General features: G+C 39.9%; 1 protein-coding gene across 7 annotated transcripts in view; it reads right to left on the reverse strand.

The window, feature by feature from the left end:
• GAP43 (growth associated protein 43) overlaps positions 1–19,814 on the reverse strand; it is a 99,581-nt gene that overhangs the window by 20,512 nt on the left and 59,255 nt on the right. Inside the window, exons 6-7 of one of the 7 annotated variants that reach the window (XR_009213120.1) lie at positions 2,443–2,779; positions 1,944–2,031 (exon numbers count right to left, since the gene is read on the reverse strand). The exons of 5 other annotated variants lie outside the window; for them this stretch is intronic. The gene's annotated coding sequence lies outside the window, so the exon portion shown is untranslated. The remainder of the gene's footprint in view (positions 1–1,943; positions 2,032–2,442; positions 2,780–19,814) is intronic. One more of the 7 variants, XR_009213121.1, reaches the window with a different exon arrangement.

The following is a 19,814-nucleotide window of genomic DNA, read 5'->3' on the forward strand; positions in this document are numbered from 1 at the left end:
AATCCGTCAGCCAACAATAGAGCCTCCTAATTATAGGTCCAAGAACAAGATTACCATCTCCAAGAGAATGGATGAGAATAAGGCTAGGCCTTAGCCTTGGAGAAACCAGAATCTAAAACAGATAAGATAGGGATGTAGGTAATGTAAACCAAGCAGAAGTCTAGTTAATGGAACTGTTCCCAAGTAAGAAACCAATTATTGGTGGGTACCATTTGACTTGGTGGTGAGCCAATTGTGTGTAGGGCTCTTTAAATGACCCTACCCCAGGAATAACAATGATACTGATTCCAAAGCCAGGTACAGAACTCACTTGAAAGAGAGACGGTGAGTGGTGAGTGATCTCACAGAGGGGCGCAGAGGATATATGACAGTACACCAAGCTGGCATTTCAGGGGGTGGCAGAGAAGATACTAATATCAGAACGAGTAGAGTCATATCTTAACATATCATTCTGTTCCCAAGGTGGACCTCTTCCAAACTTCTTCTCTGTTGTGGATAGTGGTAGCTAAAATAGTCACTTAAAGCTGACAGATCATAATATGAACGGGAGAGGAGATGGCTGCTGCCCCAACAAATTATCTGACACCCTTTAGTCTGAAACAGGGAACATAACTTTCCTTGGGATTTAAGGGAAAGTGTACTAAATTTAAACATTTTGTCAAAGTCTTACTGTCATTTGACTGGGTCATGTTTGATGTCTCCTGTCAGTCTGATCTACATGCCTTGTCATCACTGCTAATTCAGGTAATAAATTTCTCAATGAGTAGTAAAGATAATTATAAAATCATCTGTGCCCTGAGGCATCCTGTGTAATTATTGAGATCAAAAATGGGAAAATACTAGAGATAGAAAAAATAGAGTTAATTTTGTTTTCTACGTTAGGTTTTTATGAGATTTCAGAGAGAAAATTAGTGAATTCAGGAAGGTATAGCAATAAATTTGGGGTAAAGATGGTATAGAAAATATTTAGATGTGGGAGAAAATGAGAAAAACACTTTTTCACTGAAGTTAACTTTAGTGCACATAATAATATAGAGAGAAATTCTATGGAGCATCAACCACTTACAGCCAAGACTAAAAGGAACACATACATAGTTGAGCAAAGGTGGGTTTATTTACATGTTGCAGCTAGGAAGACTCTATGCATGGAGAATCATGAGGTGTCTCACAAGAAGGGACTAGAAAGGGCTTTATTTGGGCAGATGTTAGGTGATTTGGAGGTGGTTTTAGGGAAACAGAAATTTGCTCTGGATTGGAATGCTGTCACAAAACAGGAGTAATTTTATTTTTAGGCATCTCAATAAATATCATCTAGGAAGAGGGAGGAATAAAGTAAGCATCATTATTCATATTGGCCAGGCTGAGGAAATATTCAGACATTTTATGGTTTGGACAATGTGCATATTTAGTCTGCATTCAGACATGATTATTATGGTGGTCTTGTTTGTCCTGATCCGTCACACAAAGTGACCTTGTCTGATGTTGGTGTTCTGCAAAATTGTTTATATATAACAGGAGAACACTAAGGCTCACTTGTGAGCTCCAAGCCAGCTCCTGGCTGTCAGAAGCTGCTTTTGTCTTTCTTGAGACAAATAAGGAACAGTTAAATTTGACTTTTCCAGATCTGAGGTGTCATTTAAGGCCCTTTCTTATACTTGCCTGTATCCCACTGCATAGTTTCCCATCTAGTAATACTACAGGCATGTAATTCTCCTGAGCATCATAGAAAGAGAAATTACATTGATTGCCCAGACACAGTGAAAAAAATTTTACCTCAACCCAGTGCCATCAGCTCAAGCTCTATCCTGAAAATGCTTTTACTGGCTCTTAAAGATGCATATGACTCCCAATGGACTAGCAGCACTGTTTCCTAATTTAAAATATTTTAATTAAATAAAATCCTTCTTAAAGAAGAAAGAGCAAACCAGATCAGAATCTGTCACCTCGGTTGTCTTCTCACTGCACTGATATGACAAGACAGCAAGTTGGGGGTTTTCACCCTCTCTCTCATTCCCCTCTTCCTTTAATGGCCTGTCAAAAAGAAACTCCATTCAGTGTTGGCATTAATGCCTGCTGTAAATAAAAAGGAAATGGGAGGAAAGAGGAGGAGGGAAGAGAGGGGGTGTTTGATAGAAGCTAGATTTGCAGCTCAATTGCAAGGCATCTCTCAGAGTGTCTAGACACCAGCTGCCTGGTTACCATGGTAACCCACTAACTTTGGCTGATGGGCTGAGTAGTAACGACTCTCAAGAGATCTGGGTGGGCGCATAGTGGTGGGGGAAGAGGAAGGAAGGTTGGGAACGATGGCACAGAGGGTGTTAGAGCAATATGGGAGAGAACAAGTGAAAACAAAATTCTCTTTGTAAGAGAGTGGCATCAACCCTGTTAATGTTTCTCACGTGCACATCACACATGTGGTGACAAGGTACAAATCTGTCTTACTCAGCAGGTGTCAGGATGCAGGATGTTCAAGATGAATAGCGGAGGTAGAATGATTGTATTCTTATCAACCTCCTGCCAATGCCAAAGTACTTCCTCAGTAAACCAAATCTTTCCATGGTAGACAGACACAATCAACAATTGTCCACCTAAGATCAGGGGCAGGGAATTCCAATCCACGAGAATGGCTGCCACTTTTACAAGGACTCAGCAGTAAAGATGAAACACAGCCTTTTATGCCTAAGGTGTCCTGCCTTCCTGCTCCTCCCATTTTCTCTTGTCATATGTAAGGGCTGGGCAGCTGTTCCAACAATGGAGGATGGTGGTGGGAATGTTGAGGCTATGAGTAAGAAATGAAGGATTACAGTTTAGGGCCAAGTCATCATATATACAAACATATTTTGTTATCTAACTTATAAACAGATTCCTATTATCAGGGGTTCTGGTCCATAGATTTTAAAGTTTTATAGTTGCTTGCTGTCACCCTGGTCCCTTCCCACTTTCCTTTGGGATTAGGATTTTTCAGGTAGCACTGACACCCCCACACCCTCATCTCTCTCGTCACCTAAGTATGTGCTCATTTCCACCCTCTACCCACACTTTTCCACTCCACTTTCTAAGTCCCACCACATAAAAACATAGCCACACAGACATAGGCAGACTTTTCTCACCAAAGATTGTCTACAGCTATACAAACTAGATTTGTTTGTCTCACAGTGTTCTGCATTTATTCTTACCAACCACAGTTAGAATCTTAAGAGAAGACCTACTGGTTTTATTGGAGTAATCTGAGTCACAAAACTATTTTCTAATTGTGCAAAGCTAATGGATGATATGAGACTTAATCCTTGGACTCTGATCATGACCAACAGAACTGGTTTTATATATATATATATTTTATATATATATTATATATATTTTATATATATATTATATATATAATACACACACACACACACACACACACACACACGCACATGTACTCTGAATTTTTATGCAGTGGTTCCTTTGAAGAAATACTCCCGTATGGAAAAACGTTCCAATCACATCGAGTTATAATCAATACGTAAGCAAATTTAACATACTACAAAAGGGTTACTAATAGGTAAATGCTGAGTTAACTATAATTTATAAGTGGAAAGTTTTAATCTGCCAGAGACTCTTTGTTAGACATTAAAGTTTCTATGACTTTGATTTGATGATTCAACATGAAAGAAAGGCAGCTCACTTCTAAGCAAAAGTGTGTTTTGCCATCTATTTCCAGTCTGGGCAGAATTCCCACTGGTTTTGAATTTGCTAAAATGGTTCTCTGCTTTTAGAGATATATCCTTTGCATTGAAAGATGAAACAGTTTCCTCCCTGTGGCATGGACTCCACGTAAGGAGGGCTTGTGAAGCAGTGAGGCTAAAACAAGGGGCTAGTGCCCTGATGCCACAGACACAACCCAGTTATAGCTGCTGTCCAGTGGCCATCATCTTCCGGTCATTAGGAGGATGGCATTACATGTGAGAACTCTATGAGTCACCAAAGAATGTACAGGGACAAAGGAAGGTGGGGAAACATGTGCTTAGGTGGCAGAGAGAAAGTTCCTTCAGAACTGCCTGTTTAATACATGTGCTTGGTATCTTCTTCACTTATTGAATGAATTGATATTTATTGAGCATTTATTGCTTGTTCCAGTTGCTGAGAATACCACAGTGTACGAAATAATAATAAAACCAAAAATACTCTGTCTTCATGAAGTTTACATTATTATTATAAATAAATAAATGTAACATATAATATATTAGATGGCAGTAAGCACTATGAAAATAACAAAATTGGCTGGGTGTGGTGGTGCATGCCTGTAATCCCAGCACTTTGGGAGGCTGAGGTGGGTGGATCACTTGAGGTCAGGAGTTTGAGACCATCCTGACCAATATGGTGGAGCCCCGTCTAAATACAAAAATACAAAATTACAAAAATTAGCCCAGTGTGGTGGTCGCCTGTAGTGCCTGCTACTCAGGAGGCTAAGGCAGGAGAATCACTTGAACCCAGGAGGTGGAGGTTGCAGTGAGCCGAGATTGCACCACTACACTCTAGCCTGGGCAACAATGGCAGGAATCTGTCTAAAAACAAACAAACAAACAAAACTAACCAACAAACAAAAATTCCTGAACATAACAAAAATGGGAAAAAGAAGGGGAAATGCTGGGATGAGGTTGAGGTGACTATTTTTTTTTTCTTTTTTTTTTTTTTGAGACAGAGTCTCGCTGTCGCCCAGGCTGGAGTGCAGTGGCACGATCTCGGCTCACTGCAGGCTCCGCCCCCCGGGGTTCACGCCATTCTCCTGCCTCAGCCTCCCGAGTAGCTGGGAGTACAGGCGCCCGCCATCTCGCCCGGCTAATTTTTTGTATTTTTAGTAGAGACGCGGTTTCACTGTGTTAGCCAGGATGGTCTCAATCTCCTGACCTCGTGATCCGCCCGCCTCGGCCTCCCAAAGTGCTGGGATTACAGGCGTGAGCCACCGCGCCCTGCTGGGGTGACTATTAAACGAAGAGAAAGTTGCTTTGAGAAGGTGATATATGAACGGAGAGCTGAAGATGGTTAGAGAGTGAATTCTATAAATTTCTAGAGGAGGGAGGTTTTGAGGCAGAGGGAACAGTAAATTGCAAATTCCCTGGATATGAGCACACCTGTTTGTTGGGGAGGCAGCAAGGAAATCAGTATTGCTAGAAAGGACCAAGAAATGGAGAGTAACAGGAGAGGAAATCCAAGTGGTGACCTAGTGGATATGCTGAGAACATGGAGGTTTGAGGCCACTTTAAGGACAACTTTTGCTGAAGTGAAATGGGTGCTAGAAAAAGTGAGATGTGCTGAGATTCTGGATATATGTTGAAGGCGGAGCCAATAAGACTTGCTCATAGATTTAATGTTGTCAAAGGAAAAGAAAAAAAGGAATAATTTTAAGGCATATGGCCTAAGTATCAGGAAATGATGGACTTGTCATTTCCTGAGATGAGAAAGACTGGAGAAGGCGTAAGTTCAGAAAAAAAAGACAGAAGTTTGGTTTTCAAGTGATTTAATTTGAGATATCTGTTAGATATCCAAGTTGAGATGTAGAGTAAGCAGTTGTCTGGAGTGGGGAGAGAGGTCCGGGCTATAGAAGGGAGATTGGGGCTTATCACATGGTAGACAGTGTTTAAACCCATGAGCTTGGAGAGATCACCAAAGGCATAAATGTAAATAAAAAAAAAAAGAGAGAGAGAGAGACCGAATGTCGAAGAGAAAAGAGGGGAGGACATCCAAGAACTGAGCTGTGGGGTAACTCAACATTTAGAAATCAGGGAAATGAAGGAAAGGCAAAGGAAACTGAATGGGACTAGCCAGTAGGTTGGCAAAAGTAATCAGAATAGACAACATCCTGGAAGAGCAGTCACGAAAGTGTTTCAAAGAGTAGAAAGTGATCAACTCTGCGATGCTGTTAGTAGGTAAAAGGAGATGAGGCCTTAGAATTGGCCATTGGGTTTTGGCAATGTGGAGGTCACTCGTGAGTCTGGCTAAAGCTGTTTCACTGGATGGGGAGTTTGGGGAGTGGGTAGGAGGTAGATGTGATTGTTGTGGATTAAACGCAGAATAGAAAGAAACAAATTGGAGAGAGTATAGACAACTCTGGTTAAGAACACAGACTCAGGAACTAGACTGCCTGAGTTTGAATGTGTTTCCCAAATGTGATACCTCAGGCATGTTATGTGTTCTCTGTACTTTGATTTCTCCATCTATAAACAGGGGTGTACTTACCTCATAGGGTTGCTGTGTATGGATGACACATGTAAAATGCTTAGATTATATGCTAAGTATTAAATAAAACAATCCATATTGTCACTTCTCTTAATTCTTAAAAAGTTGGGGGCCTTGGAAACAAGTTCTATTTTCACTTCTGGAGACTAAAATAATAAAAAATGTTATTTGAGCAACTGTGATGAAATTTCTGGAAATGTTGATCTGTTTTAACAGTGCTTGATGACAGACTTGCATTGAACCACCTCAAGGGTGTGTCACATTCCATTTCCCAGTTACTCTAAGGTTCCAGTTTTAAAAAGCATAGTCTAAGGATCCAGAGTATTTAATGCATTTAAGGTTTTCCAAGCACTAATATTCTTTAACTCTGAAAGATCCTAAAATTTTTCTTTTCTCATCACATTGAACTTCTGTGGTAGTTTATGTAAAGCACTTTGAAATCTACAATATTCAAAAGTGTTAAGGCACTGGTATTTCCATGCTATAAAAACAGTTCAACTGGCATTTTGTCAAACAGAAGTCTTTATCAACTAACACTTCTCCACTACAATAAAAATTCACATTTGTATAATGATCCTGAAGCATTTTATGACTATGATTACTATACTTCTAATGTTGTGTATGTTTTATTATATCCCAGATCTTTCCCACTGGAAATCCAATCATGACATGAATAGCAATTATTAATCAAAATATTTGATAAACCAGAATGTTTCATTCCCCAATTAACATTGAATAGCACAAAATTTACTATAAATGTGCTGTTCTTTTTCTATCTTGAGGATACCTATGTAGAATAATAAAAAATAATTATGGAAAGGGAGCAGAAATGAGACTCTGATGTACTCACTAGCCCTGTAGCCTAAGATAAGTCATTTAAGTTCTCTTGCTTCTGTTTCCTCATTTGTAAAAAAGGGACAGTGATACCCCTCATCATAGGATCATTGTGAAGCTTAAACAAGAAACTCCATGTGGAGCTTTTAGCAGAAAGCCTGGCACAAGATAAGTAAATGTTATCTGTATTTTGATGATCATGGGTATTATTGTTGCTATTGTAATTATTCTATGGCGAGGGCCTAATAAGTGAAGCCAGACCAAAGACTGAGTAATTCAAAGCTATCAAATATGCATTAGGTTGGCTTCACATTTTAATTAAGGCTTGAGTTAATATTAGAAATATAGAGTCACCATTGTCTTTGTGAGGAAAGCCCGACTAATTACAGAAGCTCAATAAACATACAGGGCGTGTGATATATTCATATGGATTTATTCCAGATAGATGGCTTTGGGGTGGAGCTGGAAAAACAAGCTTTGCTTCGATTTCTGGGCTGCCTGTAACAGCAGCGGCAGCCGCTCAGGGCTTCAAGAGAGGCTCTCACAGCCTCCTGAATGACTGCTCCCCCCGCCCCCTGCAAGTGACGGGGAAAAATGGCTGCTGTCTCACCACACATCTCCTCTTCCCATCTCCTCCACCCTCCGCCAGCCCACCAGGCACGTGCCAACAATGAGCTGCCTGCCTCACTGGGATGCTCAGCTCCATTAATAAGCCCTGGAAGGCTGATAATTGGGGATTCGTGGAGCCTGCAGTCTTTCAATAAGCCAGGTTGTTATGGAAACCAGCGGCAGACCTCCATGTCCATATTATTGATCCTAAACAAAATAAAATAAAATAAAAGTGGGGCGCAGGAAAGGATCATTTCAATCCATCCTCTCCCCTGCCCCGCCCCGCCCCAGCCCCCATCCTTTTATTTTAGAAGTTCATTACCAATTTGCACACATGAGACTTCACAACTCTTCTCTCTTTCGGTTTCCTTCTCAGCACTCCCCCACCCCTTTCTTAATTACAACTGAACGTTTTTTCACCTCTAGCAGAAAAATCAGCTGAGCAGGGTACCAAAGGCACACCAGAGTAGACACTCTAAATCGAATTTAACACCATAGCATTAATGCTGTTTATTTGAGCCAAGAAAATCAGCAATGAATATCAATGTGCTTTCTTCACCATTAAAACAAATAATAATAATAATAATAATAATTTAACAGGATTTTTTAAAACGGTCCCAGAGTCTCCCCGTGGCCCTTAATATGTATTGTTCTCTAGCAAGACGGCCAAGCCACCACCCAAGATGAGTCGCCCTGTGTGTTGAACCAGGGCCCAGCTCTCAAACTGTCAGAGGAAAGGGGGCGGCATTTCCTTGGACTACTTTTAAAAATTAGCTGACAACCTTCTTACAATAAAAACCCAATTACTCCTTTTGGTTAATAAATTCAGGTATGATGCAAAGAAGACACCTGACAGGCAGGCCTGGAGAGAACACTAAATGAATCCAGCCTGGAGGCTGCGGTGGGCCGGGGAATCGCCACCTACGTCTCTAGGTTGAAAAGACGAAGACACCATTGTTTCCTGATCAACTTCCCATTTCATCCCAGCAGAGGGCACCAGTGTAATTCTGTTCCCAGCTATGGAGGCTGAGTGGAAGGCAGGCACTTCAGGCGTCACTCTCTAGGAAGAAATGACCCCAGGCAAACTGCATAGCAGTGCAATAGGAACAACTATTGTGATTGGGTCCTATTTTGAAGTTAATCCTAAATCAATTTTGATTTTTTGGTCCTTCAGATATGACCAAAAATTCAGTCTAGAAGTAGATTGTTAAGTCACTTTAACAAGTATGCTGAAATAATATTAATAGTCTGAATCGAATTCATAAGTGTGGATTGTGCTTTGTGTACACTTCATAGAGACATCAGAGTCATTCTGGGAGCAAAATAATATGGTGAAGTAAAAATTTTAACCACCCTCTATTTGCTGTTGGACCAAGACTGAAAACTTCTGACCACTTCAAGGTCCAACATGCCCTACCTTCTCCTCACTGGCACAAACTACTAAGGCCGGTATCCTCACCAATGCTTCATCATAATGCTCATTTCTTTTCTTCAGACCCTACCCACTATCATGGCCTCTGAATTCCTTTGCCACAACTACAGACTGCAGTTTGCAGGCAGTCACAAACTTATTTTGTTCTATACTGGTCCTGAGTTTTTTTTGTTTCTGTTTTCTTTTAAGAGCCTTACTTTTCTCCCCGTCCAGACTGTAACTTCCATGACAACAGATATTCACTTTTATAATCTACATCCCTCACAATGCCTGTGTAGTGTGGAAATTATACGTATTAATAAGGACAAATTAACTGAATGACAGTAGAATACAGTTCTTGCAACATCTGGGTTTATCTGCTCTATTCTGATGCTAACCCATTGTGGAACCACGGCCAGACCATGCAACTGAATCCCAGAACATGCTTCATCGTTCATTAAACCACAGGCACACACAACTTCTTCTGGAGATTGTTCGAGCATAGTGGATCATAATATTTTTGTGCAGTGGTCCCAGTAGAGTATCTGATGAAAGACAAGGTCATTTTGCCAAGAATATCATCCATATGCACACACAGTATAACATGTTGCAAATAATCTTAGGAGATGAAAGAACCCTCCTGAAGCCCATCCAGTTCCCAGGCTTAGGCAATTTTTAAGTTTCCTTTTAGGTCTAAGACTGTAGGATTGAAATCCAAGATGTGATAAGTTATAGCTGGTATCTACCTGGAAAGAGTGTGTTAGCTATTTCCCTTAAGGTGTCCCAACCTTTCCTATTGAATCCCTAGATTGCAGTTTCTGAGGGACCAATTACATGAAGCCCAAATTAATCCTAACATCACTACCTGGTAGCCTTGGCTGACTTCCAGGCTCAATCATTACTGATAATGTAAGGACTTGGTAATGTTGCTGAGCTACAAGGTAGGCCAAATAGAATAGTCTCTGACTCCCAAAAGAGACTGCAAATCATTATGTGTCTCTCTTGCTGGCCATAAATCATGTCCTATTTGCACGTTAATTTCCTTCATAAAATCAGGTGTAGTACCAAAGAAAAAAAAAGTTTCCCAATAGCTTCAGCTGAAAGGACAGGAACAATGGTGACTTTCTATTAGGCACTTACTATGTGTTCAATAAAATACCATAATAGACACCTTTTACACGTGATCTATTTAATACCGACAACCACCAAGTTCTGCAATGAGGATATTTTATTTCACAATGACAAACCTGATGTTGAATTAACAGCATAGAGCTGGTTAGGGACTGGACCTTTGATTCAAACATAGATAAGACTGATTCCAAGACCCCTCTGATATTTCTCCTCCACTGCAGGCCTCCAAACAACAGATTTGGCTAAATTCATGTTTGTTGCAATTCTGTCTATTGTTGCAGTATCCATTGAATAATATATTTGTCTTTTTTATTACTATGAATACAAAATAATACTCTGAAATACTTTACTTTGGGTCACCAAGAAACCATTGTTCTCTTTATTTGCTGGATGAAGTAATTTCTTCCACTATTTTACCTGTAGGAAGATGATAGGTTATCCATGCTTTTACCATCTTCAATTTTAAGATTTGCCCAGAGGGGGCCAGGCGCAGTGGCTCGTGCCTGTAATCCCAAGACTTTGGGAGGCTGAGGCGGGTGGATCATGAGGTCAGGAGATCGAGACCATCCTGGCTAACACGGTGAAACCCCATCTCTACTAAAAATACAAAAAATTAGCCAGGCATGGTGGCAGGTGCCTGTAGTCCCAGCTATTTGGGAGGCTGAGGCAGGAGAATGGAATGGCGTGAACCCAAGAGGCAGAGCTTGCAGTGAGCCGAGATTATGCCACTGCACTCCAGCCTGGGCGACAGAGCGAGACTCCGTCTCAAAAAAAAAAAAAAAAAAAAAAAGAATTGCCCAGAGGATCTTCATATGGGGAGAGGAGAGTATGAGGATTTCAGAACTTAGGCAAAATGATACTAATTGAGGACCTACTCTATACCTGGTTCTTTAAATATGTTACCTCATGAAATCCTCATCACAACTGTTTAAGGGTAACATTTTAAACTCCATCTTATAGATGAAGACATTGAAGGTTATACAAATCATTAAAACCATGCAGTGAGGAACCTGAGGTTGAACCCAGGACTGTCCAGTTCCAAGACTGTCTCTCTATGAGGTGTTCCAAGTAAAGAATGTTTCTGAAACATGCCTTGTAATCTGAAACTTTGTATCGAAATAGGCCTCCATTTAAAATTGTGAGATTATGAAACTCAATCCTTCTCTTTTCCTGTCTGGAAGCAAGCAGAGACAATGTCTCTTGGTTTGTTGAGGCAGCACTGGCTGGGGACTGATGCTGCAGAAGGGCTCAGACAATGGTGGGCAGGGGGTGGCGGGGGGGTCTCTCCTAGGGGAGCTGTGCCCCATCTGCCACTTAGATCTGCTCAAAGACAGAAAATCCATTTGCCAAGGAACCCTTTAGGGCCTGCTGTCTGTGAAGCCAAGAACAGAGAGCGCTAGTGCTGGAAGATCCCGTAAAACCATCTTCTTTTACCAGCAAGGAAGGTAAATTGGCCTTGGCCATGGCCAGAGAGCTTGTCAGAAACAGAGCTACAAGAAAACCACGGCTGTCTCTTGGTACTCAGCTCAGTCAGTGCCTTCCCCTGCTCTTCAGCGCCCCTCCAGCCCTGCTTCTCCCAGGCCTCTTGCTTTCTCGCTTATTACTCCTTCTTCCTCTTTTCTACCATCTATTCTTTCTCCACTTTGCCCTTGCTTATTCTTTCTGCCTCCCCTGATCGATTTCTGGTCCTCTTCTGCTTTTTTTCCTCCCGCTTTTTTCTCCATTTTCTACCCCATTATTCTTCCCTCCTACTCTCCCTTTTCTCTATAGGAAGTAAAGAATCTCTATCCACATCCCCACCTTGTTCCTCCTAAGGGCCCACCTTCCTTTTTCACATTCTGACCAATTTTCCTTCTGAATCAAATACCCTCATTCAGACTCAGAGTGTCTGGGTGCCTGTGAAATATTTAGAAATGGGTTATGGAAAAGAAGTTGCTGATGTATAAAATTCCAAAGAACTGGGCTGCAAGCAATAAAAACGGACACTTGCCTGAAAAACTCTTAGCTTTTCTTGTGGGGCTTCCAATTTAAAAAAAATTAAATGATTCTTTCCCCTTCAAGCTGTTTATGAAAAGAAATCTCTCCATAAGTGCAATCCATATTATTGGCCAGTCAGTGGATGTCTATTGAGAGCCTTCTATGTGCTGTGCTCTATTCTGAGCACTGGAACTACCATGCAGCCTTCAAGAAATGAAAAGTCTACTGAGAGGGAGAGAAACTGAGGACAGCACAGATAAACACAGTCGTTTTAGGCACTAAGAATGCTACAGAGAAAATAAATTGGGTAATGTGATATAACCGTTGGCATTGGTAGGGGTAGTGCTGTTCTGCCCAAATGGTCAGGGAAGTCTTCTCTGAGCAAGGGACATTCAAATGGAGACCTGCGTGCCAAGAGGCAAGGGCTAAGAGGTGACCATGGAAGCTCAAGGGAGAAAGCAAGTGCAAAGGCCCTGGGACAGGAGCAAGCTGTATGCATTCAAGACACCTTAAGAAAGCTATTAGGGCTAGAGAATGGGGAAGAAGGGCAGAGTAGAAGGACATCTGATCAGAAAGCTAAGACGTGAGATCACATGAGGCCTCCTATGCTGCAGAAATAAGTTAGATTGCATTCAGGTTGCAAAAGGTAGGCAAGCATTGGGAAGTTTTACATGGGGCATTGATATGGACAGGTATAGATTCATAGCTTTGTATGAGCGGTTTTTCAAGTAGTCTACTTGAATTTATAAGGAGTGAGCATGGCATTATGGGACCTATCCCTTTTACCCAGCTGAATTGTGTCACGTTGTGATGTTAATCACTGAAGAGGCATTTAGGATGTCAGTCTGTGGAGTTAAATAAGAATTGGCCCCATTGCCCATGCATATTTCCCTTTGGAGCATTTGCTTCCACAGAGGCACAAACAGCTATTGTCCACTAGGGCTAAGGAGTGGGAAAAAGAAAGGCGACAGATATTTTTAGAATTTTTTAGACCGATTTTGGCCTTTAACCTTCTAGAAATCTTATTTTTGTGGATATTCCAAAATTGTATAGATAGAATTTTTTAAGTAGTATCCTATCAGAAGGAATGCATTATTTATACAATTATGTTGCACACTGGAGTAGAACTAAAAAATATTACTGCATTATTAGCCTATTTTTTTAAGTTAAAGTACCCATGGATATAATAATTTTAATAATTTGAGGCCGGGGCAGTGGCTTATGCCTACAATCCCAGCACTTTGGGAGGCCAAGGTGGGTGGATCACTTGAGGCCAGGAGCTTGACACCTGGTGAAACCAACATGGTGAAACCCCATCTCTACCAAAAATCCAAAAAGTTAGCTGGGCATGGTGGCACACTCCTGTAATCCCAGCTACTCGGGAGGCTGAGGCAGGAGAATCGGTTGAACCTGGGAGGTAGAGGTTGCGGTGAGCCAAGATTGCACCACTGCACTCCAATCTGGGTGATAGAGCGAGACTCCATCTCAAAAATAAATAAATAAATACATACATACATAAATAAATACATAATAAAAAATTTTTGTTAGTAACCCTGGGTGAGTCATTCAAATTCCATTTGTTTATGATTTATACTACAAGTCAAATTTTAGAATTTGAGCAGTATCTGTTTGTAAACTAAATAATTCAAGCTAAATACAGATTGGGTGCCTGCCTGAAAAGATGAGTTTTGAATTATGTTGAGTTTTAATCTTGCCAAGATTGAAGACCTTTTGAATTTGGTCTTCAGTTTAAAACAGTAATTTTTTTTTTTTTTTTTTTTTTTTGTGAGACGGAGTCTCTCTCTGTCGCCCAGGCTGGAGTGCAGTGGCGCGATCTCGGCTCACTGCAAGCTCCGCCTCCCAGGTTCACGCCATTCTCCTGCCTCAGCCTCCCGAGTAGCTGGGACTACAGGCGCCCGCCACCACGCCCGGCTAATTTTTTGTATTTTTAGTAGAGACGGGGTTTCACCGCGTTAGCCAGGATGGTCTCGATCTCCTGACCTCATGATCCGCCCGCCTCGGCCTCCCAAAGTGCTGGGATTACAGGCGTGAGCCACCGCGCCCGGCCAAAACAGTAATTTTTAATTATTTTTAGTTAAAATGTCAAATCAAAGTTTAACCAAGATCATTAAATAGTTTGGTAGAGGTGTAGGGGATTGCGAGATAGGACCCCAATCCTAGGGCCCCAATCTTTGTTAACCTGGCCTCTGCAAAACAACCCCAATTCCCAGAAACTACTGCTGAGATGCTGCTCCATGGAACTCCAGGCTCCAGCAACACAACTCAAAGTTCACTGATTGAGGATTCTAGAAAATAAATTTTCCTTGGGATTATTATTTGTAAAATATCATTTAGAAAATAAATTCTGCATGGTTTTAATACCAATGGAACTAAAATTAAATGGAACAGTGCTTAGTTACCTAAAGCCATGTTTAGAAGTTACTCAGACCAGTCCTATCTGCGACTACACAATAGGACTGTAATATGAATCAATTTTCTGTTGACCTTGTAAGTAATACGCATAATCTACTATGTCATCAATATGGGTGCAGTTATCCATACTCATTGTGAAGATCAGCTTACAGTAAATGAGATCAATTGGCATTGACTATTTTGTTGCTGTCCACATGTAGACAATAAGTAGCTGAGAAATTTCTGAAATTTGCATTTTTCAAACTGTACTTCAGGGCTCAGAAATGATCCACTTAGAGGGTAGGAATAGATGCAAAAACAAAAGGGGGGGGAGGGATTTCAGGGCATCTTCAGTCATCTCCACTTTCCCCTATCATTCTCAACCAAAGCTTCTCTGCTTTGGGGTTTAATGTATATATTTTAAACTCATTTGAGCAAATAGTGCCTAGGCTAACAATTTTGAAAATGTCTGCATTCAGCAATTACTTACTCATCTGATTCTACCTCTGTGAAGACATTGTTTCACAATGTTCCTCCTAGCACTAAAAGCATCTTTCTCACGAAAAATTAGTATGAGGGAAGGAAATAGTCAACTCTTCCTCTGCATTAAATGTTAAATGGTTGCAAATCAATCTGAACCCTGAAATCATCTCTGAAAAACCAGCTGAGAAGAACTATTGCCTCCATCAACATGTCTATTTTTAAATTTTCCTTCTTTTCTTATGAAAGAACATAATAATTTTCAAACTAAGTTAATCATGAGAAAGAGGTTTTAAGAAAATTCTAAAATTTAGTATTTTGGGTTCCAAGATTTGAGAATTTTATGTCTGATGATTACTTTTAACTGATGTTTAAAGTTCCTAAGTATGCATTTTATTATAACCTCATAAATGTAATAAATTATGCACTTTCCTTTAAAAAAAGATAAAAAGCCTTTCAATGCATTAAAAAGATACAGCTCAGATCAAATTTTGAGGACAATGTACGAATTCCTTCAGTAGCAACTGTTTTTCTAATTGAATACAAGAATACCAATTCTAAACTTTACTTTTTTTCCTTAGCCTTTAGCAAGTGTACAATGCTCAACAGAAATGACTGCAAATGTTGAAAATCATGCCATCACATATATATGTATGTACATAACTATGTGGTTTTACAAATGGATATTTATATGCTTCTATACTGATATAGTATTTGGAAGTTGATAATTACTATTCTTAGTATTTTAGAATTATCAAAATAAAATTAATCAAATTGCTAAAATATAATGATTTGGGGTATGCTGGAGCTGACTAACATTGGCTGCTGAGAGCAAGATACTAGCACCTCTTCCCAACTCCTTATTTGGAAATTACACATTGGTAGCCTGAAATCAGCTAGGATGGGAGTATTTATACCATAGAAATTGGCAAAAACTACAAATAAAGGCTTTTAGAGTTTTGTTTTATTTTTTGGAGAGCCAGTTTACCAGCATGCCACTGCAGGTATCTGATAAAATCATAATGAATGGTTTACACCTTGGTGGAAAGAAAAAGAAAACTAACACGTCTTCCAATAGGGGCCAGGTTCTTTTATGAATCTATTATAATTAAACCACCAGTATCAAAGGAAGAGGAAAGAGGAAATCAAAAATCTTTCACCGCTAGTTTTCCTTCTAAAAGGATTTGATTACACCAATGGGGAGAACACTGAAACCACATTACTGAACTCTGCGCTTTCTTAGCCCTTTAAACTGGAATAGAATTTCACAAAGTGGGGCACATTCTGTCTTTTTACCAAATACATGAGGGTGACTTTAAGTTGCAGTTTTTGTGTAGGGAAGAATCCTTTCAGCCTTCCACTGCAATGTCCCTCATGGCCTGTAATCTGAATAGCTCACAGGCTGTACACAAATTATGTTTGCACTAAGGAGTGGGAAAGCCTGTTTACTGGTCTGTGTCCCAACACTGTTGGTTTGGGAACACATTAACAATTCACCCTATAGTGGAGCAACAGCAGGTTCAATAGACTCTTACACACCTTGCAAAGATTACTTAATCGTGTCAGATGAGGAAAGGAAGCCAAGGAACCTGGCAAATCATTTCTTCCCTGGGTGTTTCTGTCACACACTGGCAAGGGCCACCCACAGGTCATTCATGTGGCTGGAGTGAAATTAATCACCTGCTTTCAGTAGGGAGCAGCCTTGACTTCCTCTAGTTCTCAATATGTTTCTAAATATAATGCAAAATGCTCACACTGGTCTATGAAGGCCTAAATGGTTTGAATTCTGGCAACCTCAGGGATGACTTATGGGCCTGAGTAACAACTAAACTTTCCAATGAGCTTCTGTATTCATTTTCCTGGGTAAGTTTAGGATTTTCTCTATGGCATAATATTATTCATTCAAAGTATTGTCATAAATGCAGGAAAAGCAACAATAAACAACACAGACATGAAGCTACTTTTTCCACTGAAGGTTAAAAAGCTGCTGCAGAATTATGACCTGAATCAATTTATTTATATGTGTGTGTTAATTTGAATGAAAGGTGGTTTCTCAAGTTTTTAAATAAATGATATCCCTTTTCATTGGGTACATTTTATCCTTTAAGATTCAGCTAAGGCAACCTCTACACCAAGAACACTTCCTGGATAATGTTCCCCTAATTAGCCAAACCAGGGTTTTAATTCTTAGGCACTATAAATTTCATCTTAGATAGCTTTAGTCCCAACTCTCAGCTCTCCTCAACCCACTGTAGGTTCACAAACATATCCTGATTACATGACTAGCCGAGAAACGACCATCACTCTTCACACACACCCTCAGAGAGACGAGGGGTGTTCCTGGAGCCATTCTCTACTTCTTTTTGGCCTGAAGGGTGGAGAAAATGTAGAACTTACCATTCTTCCAGATTTTCCCTACAGTCTGAACTCTTGGGCAGCCCTTTCCCTACATATTGAATGTGTGTGTATACATATGTGCTTGGAAACTGGCAGAAGGGATACTACAGGCATGGATACAGTGCTTAAACATATCTAAATTATATCCTTCACTTTGTCATACACCAGGGAAGAGAACTTTTTTTCAAGGCTATAGAAATGTTCATGTCCACTTTATCTGAGAGACACACACATTCATCATGCACCAGTAAGAAGGGACCATTTTAGGTAAATGGCTTCTGATTTCTATTTCAAATTCCAAAAGATTCTACTAACTCATACTGGAAAAACAAAATAAAACAGGGGAAAAAAACCTTCAAAGGTTATTTCACTGTATACGTGCCACCAGGATAGAATACTTATGTTGAACATGTTTTACAAAGAAAGGCAAAAAGCCTTCCTAGAATATTTTCTTCCCCTGAAGATATCTTAAGAACTACAATTTCCCTTCCAAGTAGAATGGTGTGAGATGATCAAACTGAAATATTTTAATTCTCATAATCCTCTAATTTGTGATTTGGTGATTACAAATAAGTGTGAGGATTGCTGAGTAATCACATCTAACTTGTATATCTTCCATACCACCTTTTCTCGGGACGTTCCATAGCCCAATTCAAATACTTAGGCCTGTTAGCCAATTTCACTATTGGTCAGATATCCAATGACTGTGAATGTAGAGTTCAAAAAAAAAGAATTGGAAGAGATTTGTATTAGCTTATCCATATAATACTTTATGTTTTAATGACAGTCTACTGACAAAATTTTAAAAAGCTTATCAGATGTCTATCAGATGTATCCATTGCTCTACATAAGCATCCAAGGTTTTATTAACCCTTGAAGCTGTTTAATTACTTTAATGAAATAAAAGCATATAAAAATACACTGATACTGAATTAAGTGTAAGATGGAAATGAAACTATTGATAGCAAATTATGGCTGTCTATAGGCTATAGCCACTGTAGCTATTATAGCTATAGTTTTCCATCCAGAGACAGGGTTAGGAGGATTATGAATCAGAAGTCCAGTCATATCAGAAAACATCATTTTCAACTCTTTATATTCAATCTCAAGTGTAAGACAGGATTAGAAACCTCTACGGAGATATTCTTGCTGTCTTCTGGGCCTCTAGTCTAATAATAAACTTTCTTAGAATTGACTCTTCTAGATTCTTTGCCCCTCTATCTAAACTTCTCTACTATCAACCCCATCCCTTAAGCCCATTATCTAATAGTTAAGAAAATAAGGGACTATGGAAAAGTGAGGATGGTTGGCTAAGAAGCCATATGTCCCACACTTCAAAGATGCCTCCTTGGTCTACCATTGCAAGATTGTCGTGTGTGTGTGTGTGTGTGTGTGTGTGTGTGTGTGCACATGTATGTAGAGAAAAAAGAAAAATATTTTATGAAGATGTGTTAATATCTGAATGACAGTCTATATTTTAAGAAATATTAATTTTTAGTTCCAAATATAGTTTCACAACTTTAAAATTGGGGGAAGAACATGTCTTTCTGTTTTTCAGATTCTTTTATGAGGTGATAGTAACAATTTAATATAAGCTATGAAAGAATGAATGGCCTCAACAGTATGAGTCCTGTGACTCCACAACACATTCCTTCATCTTTTATCTGCTTACTTTTTTAACTAAAGAGTTAATGAAAGGGCCAGGCGCAGTGGCTCACACCTGTAATCCCAGCAAGGCTGAAGCAGGCAGATCACCTGAGGTCAGGAGTTCGAGACCAGCCTGGCCAACATGGTAAAACCCCATCTCTACTAAAAATACAAAAATTAGCCAGGCATGGTGGCAGGTGCCTGTAATCCCAGCCACTAGGGAGGCTGAGGCAGGAGAATCACTAGAACCCAGGACTCAGAGGTTACAGTGAGCCGAGATCGTGCCACTGTACCCCAGCCTGGGCTACAGCGTGAGACTCTGTCTCAAAAAAAAAGTTAATGATTGCTCTTTAATTTGTCTCTTCTATTAAGTTCTTTAATGTTTTAGTTATAAAGGTACCAGATCCTTTGGAAATGCACTTGCCAAAGGGCGGTAGACCTAAACAAGAATATAAAAAAGATACTAATTCTGATAAACTAAACTTAGGGTAGCAATTGCCTACAATAAATAAAATGACTTTTATCTGATTGAGATATGAAAATTTTCATTTCTAATTTTCAGATCCTCCTGGAAAACTGATGTATTTGATGGAGTCAGTAATACACGTGTTAAGAACAACCAATTTCAACTGATCTTTATAGCTCTCTCAGGTCTAATAAAACAGTACTTGGAGCGTTTTTGAAATAAGAATCTAAG

The sequence above is a fragment of the Hylobates moloch genome, unplaced genomic scaffold, assembly GCF_009828535.3.
Source record: "Hylobates moloch isolate HMO894 unplaced genomic scaffold, HMol_V3 SCAFFOLD_4, whole genome shotgun sequence".
NCBI classification, from domain to species: Eukaryota; Metazoa; Chordata; class Mammalia; order Primates; family Hylobatidae; genus Hylobates; species Hylobates moloch.